At 36.8% G+C, this 13,996-nt stretch overlaps 1 pseudogene across 1 annotated transcript in view; it reads right to left on the bottom strand.

Moving 5' to 3' along the window:
* LOC110828868 (glucose dehydrogenase [FAD, quinone] pseudogene) overlaps window positions 1–13,996 on the bottom strand; it is a 400,823-nt pseudogene that overhangs the window by 220,282 nt on the left and 166,545 nt on the right. The gene's annotated exons all lie outside the window — the stretch shown is intronic.

Here is a 13,996-nt window from a genome sequence, read left to right as displayed (position 1 = left end):
TTGAATCGTGAAGAAAATAGAATACAAGAAGTTGGATTACTGAGAAAAGATCAAAAAAGCTGACAGTTACGGGACAACGCAATTATCTCACAGTTGTCCAAACACAGTGATATGGATGAAAAAAAGAATCGGAATCACCACTCTTAACGCTTTGAGCTACAGTGGTAAGTATGTGAATCATTGCTTTACGTTCAATAACCCAGTGTTTTATCTACAGAGCGTTTTATCACCATAAGTGTTAACAAATCAAGGCGTGTGAGAAGGGCAGAGAGGGTATGCAAGGGACAAGACGTACATAAAAAATTCTAATCTGAAACCTAAAGGTAAACACCATTAGGAAATCTTAGGATTAAATTATAGGATTACTTGGTATACGTATGGTATGTGTGAGAATGTCGGCTGGATTCATGTGGTTCAGAATATCATCAAGAAATTGGCTTTTGTAACACGGTAACTATATCTAAGGTAGCAATACAAGAGAGGGGATATATAGACTAGCTGAACGACTATCAGTTTTTCGAAATTGCTTTGTGTTACTGGCTGCCTGAAAATTTTTAGAATGTCAGTGGGTTTTTTCTTAGTAATATGCAAAGTTATTTTATTTATTTATTTAGTGTTCTGTCTGACGACAGGTCCATATGAACAGGATCCTTCCATCCTTTTCTCGGACTGGGATCTGTTCATATACGTTCTTGGCAGATGATCCAGAAGTGGTTTGCCATTGCCTTCTTCTGTGTGTGAATAGAGTAATTGTTGGGATGCCACGGAGAAACCGGGGAAGCCCCCGGCAGAAAACTCCGTGTTGCCTAGACCACGGCCTTGCCCAACACAAGTTATAAATTCGAGTAGTAGTAGTAGTAGTAGTAGTAGTAGTAGTAATAATAATAATAATAATTCAATTATATAAATTCAAAAGACGGCTTTATTCTGGGTTGTTTCGTCGTTTAGTCTGATGGAAGCTTATGGACCTTTCAGAGGTCCTTGCTGCCCGATCTTCAGGGCGATTATGATGGTAGCAAGGACCTCTGAAATTTCGGTAAACATCTACCAGTCTACATGGCGCGACAACCCAGAAGACAGCCATCTTCAGACTCACCGCCGTGAAAACATTAAATCCTACGTACTGATAAATCTATCAGTTTTACTAATGTAAGAGCCAAGATATAAATCTCGTTACGTAAATTATCGTTTTGAAAGTAATATTATTTCTAATTACTCATATGTTTCGATATTTCAATATATTTCACGTGTCTGAGGTACTATATTAGCTAGTTTTGTTGGTTTAAGGAAATACAAATCTGAATTATAATATACAGTGAAACCCTCTTCTGAATAAGATCAAGTTATGAATCGGTAGAATGTTTGTAGATATGCTGTTTTACCTCTAACAAAATTTGTACAATTCTAGTTGCGACAATAATAACCGAAAAATTACACACAGTGTAAAATGTAGTTTATGGCAGCTGACAGCCAGATGCATGCATTTGTGTTTTCATGGTCAGCAGAAGAAACCATAAGACCCTGAACACTTTAACAGCGTCTCATGACAACGGCAATACCTTCTTCATAACATGTTTATATATCAATGACGTAGCTTGAATTTATCAGAATTATTAACGAAATCTCGAGAAGGGGGGGAGGAGTGTCCTAAAAATTTTGACAACTGAGTACATTGTACAAGACGAATGCAAATTTAATCTAAAATTAATTTATACATATAAGGAATAAAGTGGAGGAAAATATGAAATAACAGAATGTAAGTAGCGACTACGTATTTTGGCTTTTTATTACATCATGTACTTCACCTTCTTGTAACGATGTTTTTCAGTGGAACAATCAGTCACGGAGTCACAGAATATCAGACTGTTTTCTAAATCTTGAATAAATCCCTTCTGAGTTGTCATTAATGATAAATTAGTAAGTCCCTCCTGATTCTTTGAGCTGCAATTATACGACGTCGGAAAGTTTATAGACTGCGCCTATAAAAAAAAACCCGTACACTTATCTCAGGTATTAAATTCATCCATCACCCTCGAAGTAGTTCCCCTGGGAGTGAACACAACGATCCCAGCGCCGCTGCCAAGCCTGGAAGCATCCCTGGAAATCTTTCTTTGTCAGCCTGTCAAGCACCATCTGCGATTCTGCCTGAATCTCGTCTATCGTCTCAAATCTCCTTCCCTTTAGCTGAATTTTCATCTTTGGGAAGAGGAAGAAGTCACACGGAGCTAAATCCGGCGAATAAGGAGGGTGCGGGATGACGGCCATGGTGTTTGAGGCCAAAAACTGCCGAACTTTGAGGGCGGTGTGCGCTGGCGAGTTGTCATGATGCAGCAGCCAGTTGTGGTTGCGCCACTCTGCCGGCCACTTCCGTCTCACATCTTCACGCAACAATGCCGCACAAGTCGTTGATGGTACGACGTCGATCTTCGTGAATGGCCTGCCGAATCTTCGTAACATTTTCGGGCGTTGTGCTCGAAGATGGTCGTCCAGAACGCTCGTCATAATCGACAGAGGTTCGGCCATTTTTAAAACGTGAATGCCACACAAAAGTTTGTACACGACGCATTGCGGACTCCCCAAATGCTTGCTTTAGCATTTCATAGGTTTCCGTAACCGTTTTGGCGAGTCTTTGGCAAAATTTGATGCACACGCCATTCCGAAATCGCAGGAGGGTCGGTGTAATGCACTACCAAAACGCCCGTAACTAAGAAACAAATGCTAATTTGATGATGCCGGCTGGCACACTGATTCACTATGAATGTAGGCCGCACCCCCTAAAGGCAGAAGCTCGTACTACATCCGGTTCGCCCGCTATTGACACAATCTAGAAACTTTCCGATCGCACCTCGTAATTATGGACCCTCTTTAAAGCAGAGATTGATCACTTGACAGACGCAATAGCTGGAACGGTTAGTAACAAGGCAGATCATTTTATGACATCTGGAAATGCTGTATCAGATCGGAAAGATCGAATATTTGAGCAGGTCTGGAATATTCCTTGTCCGTACAAAGCAAAATGCTTGGGAACTATCCGAAAAGAATAATTTATTGGCTTTGAAGGTAGGCACGCCTTTTGATAAAATTGTTTCTAGGTAACAAAATAAAATTAAAAGTCCACACATTAAATCTCCCTACGTCATTGTATATCTTGTTATGGCGAAATAGACGTCAAGTATAAACTAACAAATTAAATACAGTACAGGCAGATCACTATTTAGGCCGGGGTTAGTTCAATCTCATCAGGGTCGTTACCTGAAGCGACGCAAATCGGGAAAGAATTCTAATGTATTTAAATGAGATCCTTCACTACGAAAATTGAACCATAAGAGTTAATATAAGTGTTTTTGTATTAAATATTTGTGGTTATAATTTAATTATGAAACATAAATAATATTTATATGTAAAAGGTGAGTATGAGATAGTATAGTTGCGTCATATTGTGATATTAATTAAAATAATTATTATATTTGTTTACCGTCAAATCACAATAAAATAGTAAGATAAGATAATTAAAATGATTAAAATATCATCTTATGTTCCATATCGAGCATTCGATTTACATCGGAACATTCACAACATGTTTCGGTTTATCAAACCGTCGTCAGGTGTAAATTATAAACTTTTGAACTCAAATTACAATTATTTATAGTTTTTACAATATTATAATTTTATCATCTTTTTCAGTTTATTTTATGGAAGTTGTGTCTAGATATTATTAATATAACATTATTGTTGAGGTGGTGTTATTGATGTTTATATCAGTCTGTGAAGTAAAAGATTCGAAAACATTAATGAAATATGATTGAATATAGAAAACAAAATGAACTAAAATAATAAATAATAGCAAATAAACATACCATATATGAAATAGCAATCGGTTCAGATGTGTTCAGAGGAGAGATCCAGAAGTGTTACCATCTCAGAACAAGGTTCGTTATTGACTGCGGTGTAAGTGGGTGAAAGGTGGTTTGTCAGGGTTGGGGTCAAGGTACTGGAGTGCATTAAAAATGGGGTTATTAAGAAAAATGTTATTGTCGTTTAGGCAGATGTTTTGTTTATAAGTTTGTTGTATGTGATATTTTTCTATTGTATCTCTGTGTCTTTTGTTTTTTACTATTTTTATAATGTCCATTGTTTCATTTATTGTATTATATGCATGTCCTGTATTTAGAATATGTTTTGCGTATGCAGAAATGTCTTTATTGTGTTTTATGGCTGCAATGTGTTCTTTGTATCTATGTGTGAAAGTGCGGCCAGTTTGACCTATATATGTTAATGGACAATCTTTACATTTTAATTTGTATATACCCGGTAAGTTATATTGATTGTTTATGTTTATTGGTGGTTTTTGTTTGAGAAGGTTTTTTATTATGTTTTTTGTTTTGAAAGCAATTTTTAATATCTAGACACAACTTCCATAAAATAAACTGAGAAAGATGATAAAATTATAATATTGTAAAAACTATAAATAATTGTAATTTGAGTTTAAAAGTTTATAATTTACACCTGACGACGGTTTGATAAACCGAAACATGTTGTGAATGTTCCGATGTAAATCGAATGCTCGATATGGAACAAAAGATGATATTTTAATCATTTTAATTATCTTATCTTACTATTTTATTGTGATTTGACGGTAAACAAATATAACAATTATTTTAAAAGGTGAGTAATAAAATAGGAATTTAACTTAGTACTTCGTTCCTGTAGAGCCATCTTTGGAGTACGTAGTATTACCACTGTCTGCCACCTTATTGATGTTCTCTGACACTGGCGTAATTGGGTGGCGTTAATGGGATGGACCTTCTTATTAGAACGCCAGAGAACAGGAAGTCGAGTCTTCACAATGCTCTTAATAACACGTGGATTCTCTGAATGGCGCAACAACATCGGCTTTAACTTAAAAGTGCCTGATGAATTACCATCCAGAAGTAATTTAAGGTGATCTTTCGCAGCCGTAAAACCAGGGGCAGACCTCTCTTCACATGTTAAGTACTTCCTATCAGGCATCTTCTTCCAGTACAGCCCTGTATCATCAACATTAAAGACCAAGTCTGGCGGACGAGGAGAGAGCAACTGACACCGTCTAGGTACCCACATCCTGTGCTCCGTTTACCCTAGGGTTTTCAAATTTTCTTTTTGTATTTGTTTTTTATTATTATTTTAAAGGGCGTTAATGTGGGAGAGCGTAAATTGAAGCGTCGTTACGCGGGGCCTACCTGTAGTGTGTTTTGTACAATAAAGTGAACACTAAGAAACAATGCAATAACAAAAACCAGACTTAAGAATTGTAAAACGGTGCCAGTATCAGGATACCTATTTGTAGAAAGTTATGGCCAGTGACAACCAAAGTAAGAGGCGACAGACGACAGATATGATATTCCTGAATTCAGCGTCAGAATTACGTCGCGAGGAAAGGCAAGCTGTAAAATGTACAGATTAGAGAAAAGTTGCGTATATACAGTATTAACGACTAAGCAAACGACTACAGAATAAATCTGAACACAAACGCCAAGTGAAGAAAGATAAGACTGCCTAAGGGAATTTCACAGAATGGACCAAGGACACTGAGAAGGATAAAAATAGAACATAATAAGACGAAGCATGCCAAATAATATTTTATAAGTCAGTCCTTAGCGCAAAGAAAAGACTTCACCATTACAAAACTCGATTAGCAGACTCTGTTTAAAGAAATAATAGCTGTTTACACTGAAGTCATATGAAACACAAATATAAATGCAAATTTATTGACTGTTAACGCTGGTGGGACACACAAAATAATTATACGAGTCACAACGGCCTCACCTCACTACTTGAAGATAAAAGGATATTATACATTGCCTGGATTTCGGATTATCACGTAAGAGCATACGACACAAATCAAACTACTGATATAGTACATAGTTCAACAAGACGTACCTAAAACGGCTGTTGTATGAAACGGAAACTTGTCCTTAGCGAACATTTCCGGTTCAGTGAATGTAGAATGAACAAAAATGTAAAATTACCACTAAGAAACAGAATATTTACGAACACAAAGATAGGAATAATAGGAATTCAATTATGAAGTATACTTTAATATCGGTTATTTCCATCTTCAGGGTAGATGGCAGTATATTCATTCAAAACTCTTGTATCTACCTACAGGTCCACACTGCGTTATTATCCAAAGACCAACATCGACGATAATAAAATAGCTTCTACATTAAGTACCCGCATTAAACGGAAATTTTTTATAGACTGAAAAAAATATTTACGTCTCTTGAGAATCTGTGATAGTGAATTTTAATGTATTAAGTGACGTCCGATGTACAGTTCGAGTAGATTTGGCTCAGAGAAACTAATCAGGTTGATGTAGCTGTGATACAAGAGATTTATTCTGGAGGTACTCGATGAAGCTTGCTTTGCTCGTAAACACTTAAAATTAAGCTACATTTAGACTCACTCGTTCGGGACAATTTATTTTTCATTTTGAACTTAAAAACATTTTATAAGTTTAAACTCGTACATATAAAAGTATGTGTGTTTTGTTACAGATTTCGAACACCTGCTGCCAGCTAAATAAATTACGACAACTCTGTGGACGTGATTAGCTGCAGATTGGAAGTCCACTTTTCGAGTTATGGTGAAGGCATGGCTATATCTTCTAGACAACGAGGCCAGACTAGACCTTGGACCCATATGGTCTCCTGCAAAGTTCATTGAATGCATTCTTTCCAGCAACGAAGCAGTTCTATCTTAAAGTGTGCCACACTCCTCCATCTGCGAAGGATAATTATGCTATTTTTATACAATTAAATTCTGAAACATTAATAACCACAGAGTGTGATGTCCTATCAAGTTGACACCATGGATATGGGTTACATATAGTTAAAACACCAGAGATTAAAAGTTACCATTTTATTTCATCTATTGCATAGGCCTACAATGCATGGTGCTCTATCTCCAAGCTACGTTCTCTGCTTGCTGAAAGCACAACGTTCTCTATGCCATTGTAAGCAAAAGTAGAATTGAATGTACGAATATGATCACGTCAAATACTGTCTTTTATTATTCTCGCTTATTTTGTGTTATGGCTGAGTAGTGTCCAAAAAAACCCGTAATCTGATGTATTCGCGTTACAAGTCAACTTGCACTCTGAGCATCAGTATTCGAATCGCGAAGCGGACGAGAGGAGCAATGTGAAGACTGCTATAGTGGTTGATGCTGTTGGCTTTTGATGAAAAATAACATTTTTCTTTCACAACCGAGAGGGGTGGTAGAACGAGTGGACTTGAAGGAAAGGTTGAGACTGGAATGGGAAACTCTTCGTGTCAATAGCGGTCCAATATGTCAACTAAAGTGCTGTGGCTCCCGGAAAATGGACGGTCTCTCCTTCTTTCTGTGCCATGCTTTTCTGTTCTCCTTTTTCTTCTACACAGTTTTTTTTCTTTTTCATCAGACATGATGTTATATTGAACCAGTAAAATATCTTCAGCAAGAGATAAAAGTAAACATTTTGGAAAATTGTTATTTTGGAAGGATATAAATGAATCTGAAGGTGATATGGAAACCCTGAACGAGGCTTCAAATTTCTTTGGTTTATAATCGGACATTACTTAAATATTAGCAGACTGCCCACAGTGTTACTGCAGGGAAATTCTACAAATGTTCATTTACATCTCTTACACTGGTCAACACGTAAATTGTTATGAAAATGAAACTAACCAATCTTGACTATTTTTAGGCTACTGAAAAGAAAAATCACATTAAAGTGTGTCGATTGGCTCCCGTTTTCGAATTACGGTTGGGATCTCATGTTAGCGAGTTAATCTACATTATTATCAGTTATAGTACCACCACGCTCTTAAAACGTGATCAGCAACAGTCACCCCACTCTGCATTACGTGAAAAGTTGTTACCGCCTCAAATGCATCTTCAAATCTTGCAGTATTCCTCGAATCCGGCCAGGTACTGGGTAATTTTTTCTCAGTTAACGGTTCTCTGTAATATTCCTACTTCTTACGCAGTATTTGTGTCGTGTAAGATTAACATATCCCATAGTTGTATGAATAGTCCGAATAACATCTGTTACGTATGTGGAGAAGTTACGTTTGCTTCAATAGAGTGTACGTTAACTAAGCTTGCGCATTGTAGTTTGGGTGTAAATTAGGCGATCAGGACAAGAACTGGGCTCCACACATATGCTGCACTACCTGTTCATCAGAACTCAAACCGTTGGTGAATAGTAAGGGACGTTCTGGGCCTTTCGTAGTGCCCATAGTACGGAGGGATCCAAAAAATCACATCACAGACTGTTTCTTCCGTGTTGTGGCTCCTATTTGATAAGGGGTGACAATGAATAAAAAGTGGACACTTACGTACCCAAATATACCATTTGTAATTCGCCCCGTCCCTCACGGTGGACTATTACCTATTCCTGAACCGCCCGAAAGTTTTATGTAGAGTCTGATGAAGATGAAGACATTGATGATGTTCATGTTGAGCTTGATATACACGAAGAAGTACAGCAGCCGTCTACGTCAAGGGATCCACCATTTTGTACAAAACTGTATCCTTCTGAACCACATAAGATCACAGAAAGTGAGCTTAATGACCTCATCAGGGATCTCGAACTGCCGAAGAATGAGGCAGAGCTTTTGGCCTCGAGGATACAACAATGGAATCTTCTAGATCACTCCGTGAAACTGACTACATTTCGTACTCGAAATAAATACTGTGATAAATTCTATCAAACAGAAGGTGAACTCACTGACTTATTATGGAAAACTGGGGTGCAACATGTCATTGAAGATGCATATCTTACACTCACACCTGGATTTCTTCCCGTCAAACTGTGGTTTCTTCAGCGACGAACATGGTGAGCGCTTCCATCAAGACATCTCAGCGATGGGGAAAGATACAAAAGCAAATGAAGTGCCACCATGCTAGCTGATTATTGTCGGATGGTGAAAAGGGATGCTCCAGTAACTAAATATAAACAAAAGACAAAGAGGCGCCGTGTTTGACAAATGTATATTCATAGCTACATCTTACTGCCATATAACTAAAAAATATCTTGTATAAATAAAACAAACTAATTTTTTTCGAAAACAAAAGCCGATCTGCCAATTTAAAAACTATTTCCGTGTTTATCACCCCAAAATCTATAAGGTAAACTTACTTTCAGACCCATAACAAGAAATGAACCAAAATTTGTGGAACATTGTTATCATTCGCGTTGAATTTCACGTAACAAATTATTAATATTTTTATCATTGTAAAACAACATCTTCACCTAGACACAAACCCAGGACAGTTCCTGAGTTTTCGACCTTACTTTCTGATACCTCCTTTTCAAAAAAGCAACTTCGGTTATGGCATCGTCCTTCTATCGTGATTAGTTACCTTGCTATAAAAACCATCTCCACGGGGAATCGAAACCATGGTTATATCTCGGGGTTCAGGCTCCTGTTTCTGTAATCTCCTCTCTGGCACAAACAATGTCGTTTTCGGCGGGAATCGAACTGAAGAGAGATGTCCGGGGCTATGGTCTTTCTTACTGTAATCCCCTTTTCAAGAGAATTTTAGTCTTGGTGTCGCTTTTTCATCATGCTTGTTTTCCGAGCTGTAGAAAATGCTTTCATCAAGCCTCAAGCAAAATACACATTTCCCAGAGTTTTTATCTTGCTGTGTTCTTTCCAGGCCTCAGGGAATGAGCGTGCCAATTCTGGTGCAAATATGTTTTTTGCCGAAATGAAATATGGCCGGTGTTATATGCATTTTAACAACTATTTTTAAACTGACATAAGAAATTTCAAGCAGATCTGATACTTTTGAGAATCCTGATAAAGAAAGGCGATGGATGAATTGTGTTTATTTTTCAGAGTCAATAAGGTGTTTAGAGAAGTCATTTCTTTTGTCAGTTTATAGGGTTATACAATATCAAAATTATGTAGAAAAACAGAAAGCCACAAGACCTGCAGTGCATTCCTTACTGTTCTTTATTGTGCATCTTTTCTCGACCCGTGATATTTCCCATCTACCCCAGTTGTGATCGGCATTTCACTCATGAGATTATAATGAAATTCAGAACCTCTCTGATAGAATACACATCAACACACCGCATCTTAGATCTTCAGGATTGAGATACGAGCAAAAATTCGAAAGAATGTTGAAACACGAAATTTATCCAGAAGGATCAGTACGAATGTTCTCTATCTTAGATTCAAAAAGTGGTTTGGATTTTAACACGAAATACATAGGATGTTAAAAAGTGTGCCAAACTTCAAGATGTTAATGAATGAACTATTTTGAGTAATAAATTCTGAATCATATATCCGACCATCAACTGCTACACCTATACGAGACTAATTAATGATACTGAGGAGTTTTAGTTCTTATCAGCTAGCCATCTAGCATCACGCTTAACCCATTCTGGTAAATACTTCTGTCTCTTACCACCACTACTTTACATCCTTCTTCCCAGTTATGACAAAAAAAGGAAATGAAAATTATTCGGCCGCACATTTCACACGTTGCTTGATGTGGTTGGTGGACTTAATCACGTGATTAGCTGACAACGTATGAGACAAATTTTTAGAGTCTTCCGAAACAAAAGAATATCTTAAGTACGATAATTTCGGTTAAGTTGGTAGCGTAAAATGTATTGTAAACTTCAACTACATAAACATTGACAATGAAATTTGTTAAATCTTTTGGTTATAGTCTACATTGTTAGACATGACTCCCTGGTCTTATGTCCACTTCTAACTTCAGCTAGGTACACCCATGTGCGTATATTGAAATTTATTTTATTTCTTTCGTATCCAAATGCACACCATTCAAAGTAGAAATCATTAAATAGAGTAATATTAATAACATACAAACAAAAAAGAACTTTGGGGAAAATTTAGTATAGAATAAATATAAAAGTAAATTTACAACATATATACAAAACTATATTTGAAACCAATATCGGGCATGAAGAATGGCAGTGTCTGTATATGTAACCAAATCTTCTCTTGTGCAGGGAGAATCTGAGATGGGACAAGCCCGTAGCAGTGTAACAGTTGATAATCGAGCATATCATGTAGCATTTTTATTCATAATGACATCCTGACGTTTGATACAATTTCACCGAAAATGCTATAAAAGAAATGTAACCCAATTTGTTTTTATGTGAAATATTAATGGAACAAGAGTACAATGCATTTTAGGCATACGTAAGTGAAGATTTGTAGAACCGGTTTCCATATGTTATTTTTAAAGGCATAGACGCAAACTAGGGTAGCGGGGTGGTAGGAAGAATATTCAATTGTTCCTGAAGTTTTAATAATTAACATACAAACCAGTCTTGAGCGACGAAGTCTAAAAAACTTAATAGTTTCTACCAGTTTCTACGTCGCAGTTCCGTGGCTAACATTTATACTTTTTCGCATTTTGGAAATCCCGGGTTCGGATCAGCCGAAGAAGCTAACTATGCTGATTGAGATTGCTAAAGCGAAAAACAATCAGTGCGTCATCGATTTCAGGGAGATAGATGTAATTTCGATTTAAAATCCTCGATCCTTTCTTGAGATAACAGCAGGTGAGAGTCTGAAGACACTGATACAGGAAATATTTGTTTCTATTGAGTTCTATTACACGAACCGATATAATACAAGATGCACAAATTATGTGGACATGTTAAAGTTGTTATAAGAATAAATATATAACATTCTCGATCGTATCTAGAAGATCATGAGTATTTGTGAGGAAAGCAGATGTGAGGATCATGGAACATGGAAACGCCCTTGGAAAGAGACCCTAGTATCGAAAACGAGGGTGAATTTTCATGGATCCCAATACAACACTCATCCAAGGTACAATAAATAAACTTACTGAATTATAAAAAATAATAACGAAGTAATCGGAGCAAGACGCTTCTTGCAAACAGTAGAAACCCCGTTGTTTAAGAAATTGACCGTCTTTTACAGAATCCCAAGTTCATTACCATGTTCACAAGAGCCCGCTACAGCCAAGAAAATCCATTCAACATCGTCACACGTTGTTTCTTAACAAACATTTTAATGTTATACCATCTACTCGTAGGTCTCCCAAATGACCTTCTCCCATAAAGTTCCTTTAAGTTTTAAGATTAATTATGTACTTCTCCAATTTGTGCTGTATGCCCAGTCTATGTTCACTTTGAATAGGCTAATAATATCTGCTAAAACTGAACATACTGCCTCATTTAAATTGACCGTAACCTTACACAATCTTGCGAGTGAATCTTGTTTGTTTCTTACTTTACTCCGTCTTTATTTTCCTTTCACCCTTTCCGTCAGTCTTCTTTTCTTTGTTTCTTATTTCTTTCTGTCTTCTTTATTTACTTCTGTTTATCTTTAAAGCTCATTTTTGCACTAATTCAAAGTAAATTAGTGCTGCAGCAGACAATTTGTCTGCGTTCTGTTGCGATATACACAGCGAATGGTTGGCTAAACTGAGTCTGAATTATTGTCAACGCCATTAACCACAACCTTATCTTTAATTCAAGAACCTCTCCGTGTTATCGTGAAGCCAAGAGGATGGTGTGCTCATATAACGGTGTATAAAAGAATACTTCGAGCGAGCCATACGGCAAATCCTCTTTTATGGGACGAATTTTTAAAGAGTACAATCTCGCAAAGACGATAAAAAAGACAAACCATCTACGTTATATACTCCAGCTGATCGAGTGTATGGATTTAGGATTCATTGTTAGACATACGGATGGGAAGGAAAGACAGAAAAACCACTTTCTTCTTTTCCTGTGTTTCGCAGTTATGTCATGCGCTGGTTCGCCTAGTTGTCTAGCTCAGAACTAAAGCCTGCCCATTACGTTACTCCAATGAAGAATGCAAAGGTACACATACGCCTTTAAACAAATGGTTCTTTCTTTTATACCAGATCTGCCTGGTGGAATACATTAAAAGGCTATGTGTGTTTTTCTAGAGTGGTATTGTTACGAGACCTTACGATATCCATCATGTTTGGAGGTTGGGCTTGTGGGTGGGGTCCTGTGACATGTAGTATTACCTGCTGCAGAGATTTTGGTGAGAGAATTTAGAGCATAAACAAACAGAGAATTCATATATCATTAACCCATTTTACAATATCATGATATTTATGCATACCGGGTCTAGTATCGACAGTTAAAATGCTGATACAAAGGTTAAAGATCACAGTATCTGTAACAAATTTTCATCCCTAAACAAGCACTAAGAATACAAACATATAAATAAAAAAACAGCAAAAATGGATTTATGTAGTGGTAAAATTAAATATTGCATCGTGAATACAAAACCAATAAACAGTACCATAAAAACATAGTTCGGAGGTTGGCGTGATTATTTAACATTAGCTTTCCGGATAATGTTGATGATAGAAAATAAAATATTCACAAAAGCAAAACACTTTGTACCAGCCAATTGATTCTGCAAGAGAACTGAGAACGATAAAAAGGAATTTTAAATAATTGTTTTCGTTGTTATAACTACCAGTCAATCCACAACCTCTCAAAACGATGTAATGATTTGCATAGCGTAATTGTAATCCATATCAATCACAGGCCAACCGGTTATTAATAAACTTACAAGAATCAATTATTTTAAGTATACAAAGCACACGAATATTTTTCCCGGAAAAGCATAAGGGAAAAGACCAGTATTAAAACCAGTTCGTAGATTCCTGGAGTGTGCAAACGTTCCCATATATGCTATGTGGGACGGTCCGGATTCACAGCTACATTACAGCTCTGGTAATGCGGACAGAGATGTTTCTCGAAATGTCGGTGATTTAAACCAGGTAATACGAGTGAGAATACTTTGTTGACGTTAGTCGCCGTGAAGGTTTTAGGTCATATATATATACATATATATATAAAGTAAAGTATTTATTATATTTTAAACATTCCGCCTAATTAAGATTACAATACACTGTTCAGCACGTAACTGTGGGAAGGTGTGATTATATATAGCATATTTTACACTGCACC

Source organism: Zootermopsis nevadensis, unplaced genomic scaffold, assembly GCF_977971745.1.
Source record: "Zootermopsis nevadensis isolate Lab colony 2312 unplaced genomic scaffold, Znev_1.0 Znev_ptg000013l, whole genome shotgun sequence".
Classification (NCBI taxonomy): domain Eukaryota; kingdom Metazoa; phylum Arthropoda; class Insecta; order Blattodea; family Termopsidae; genus Zootermopsis; species Zootermopsis nevadensis.
Note: the sequence above shows the minus strand (reverse complement) of the source record. Positions and strands in the feature narration are given on the sequence as shown.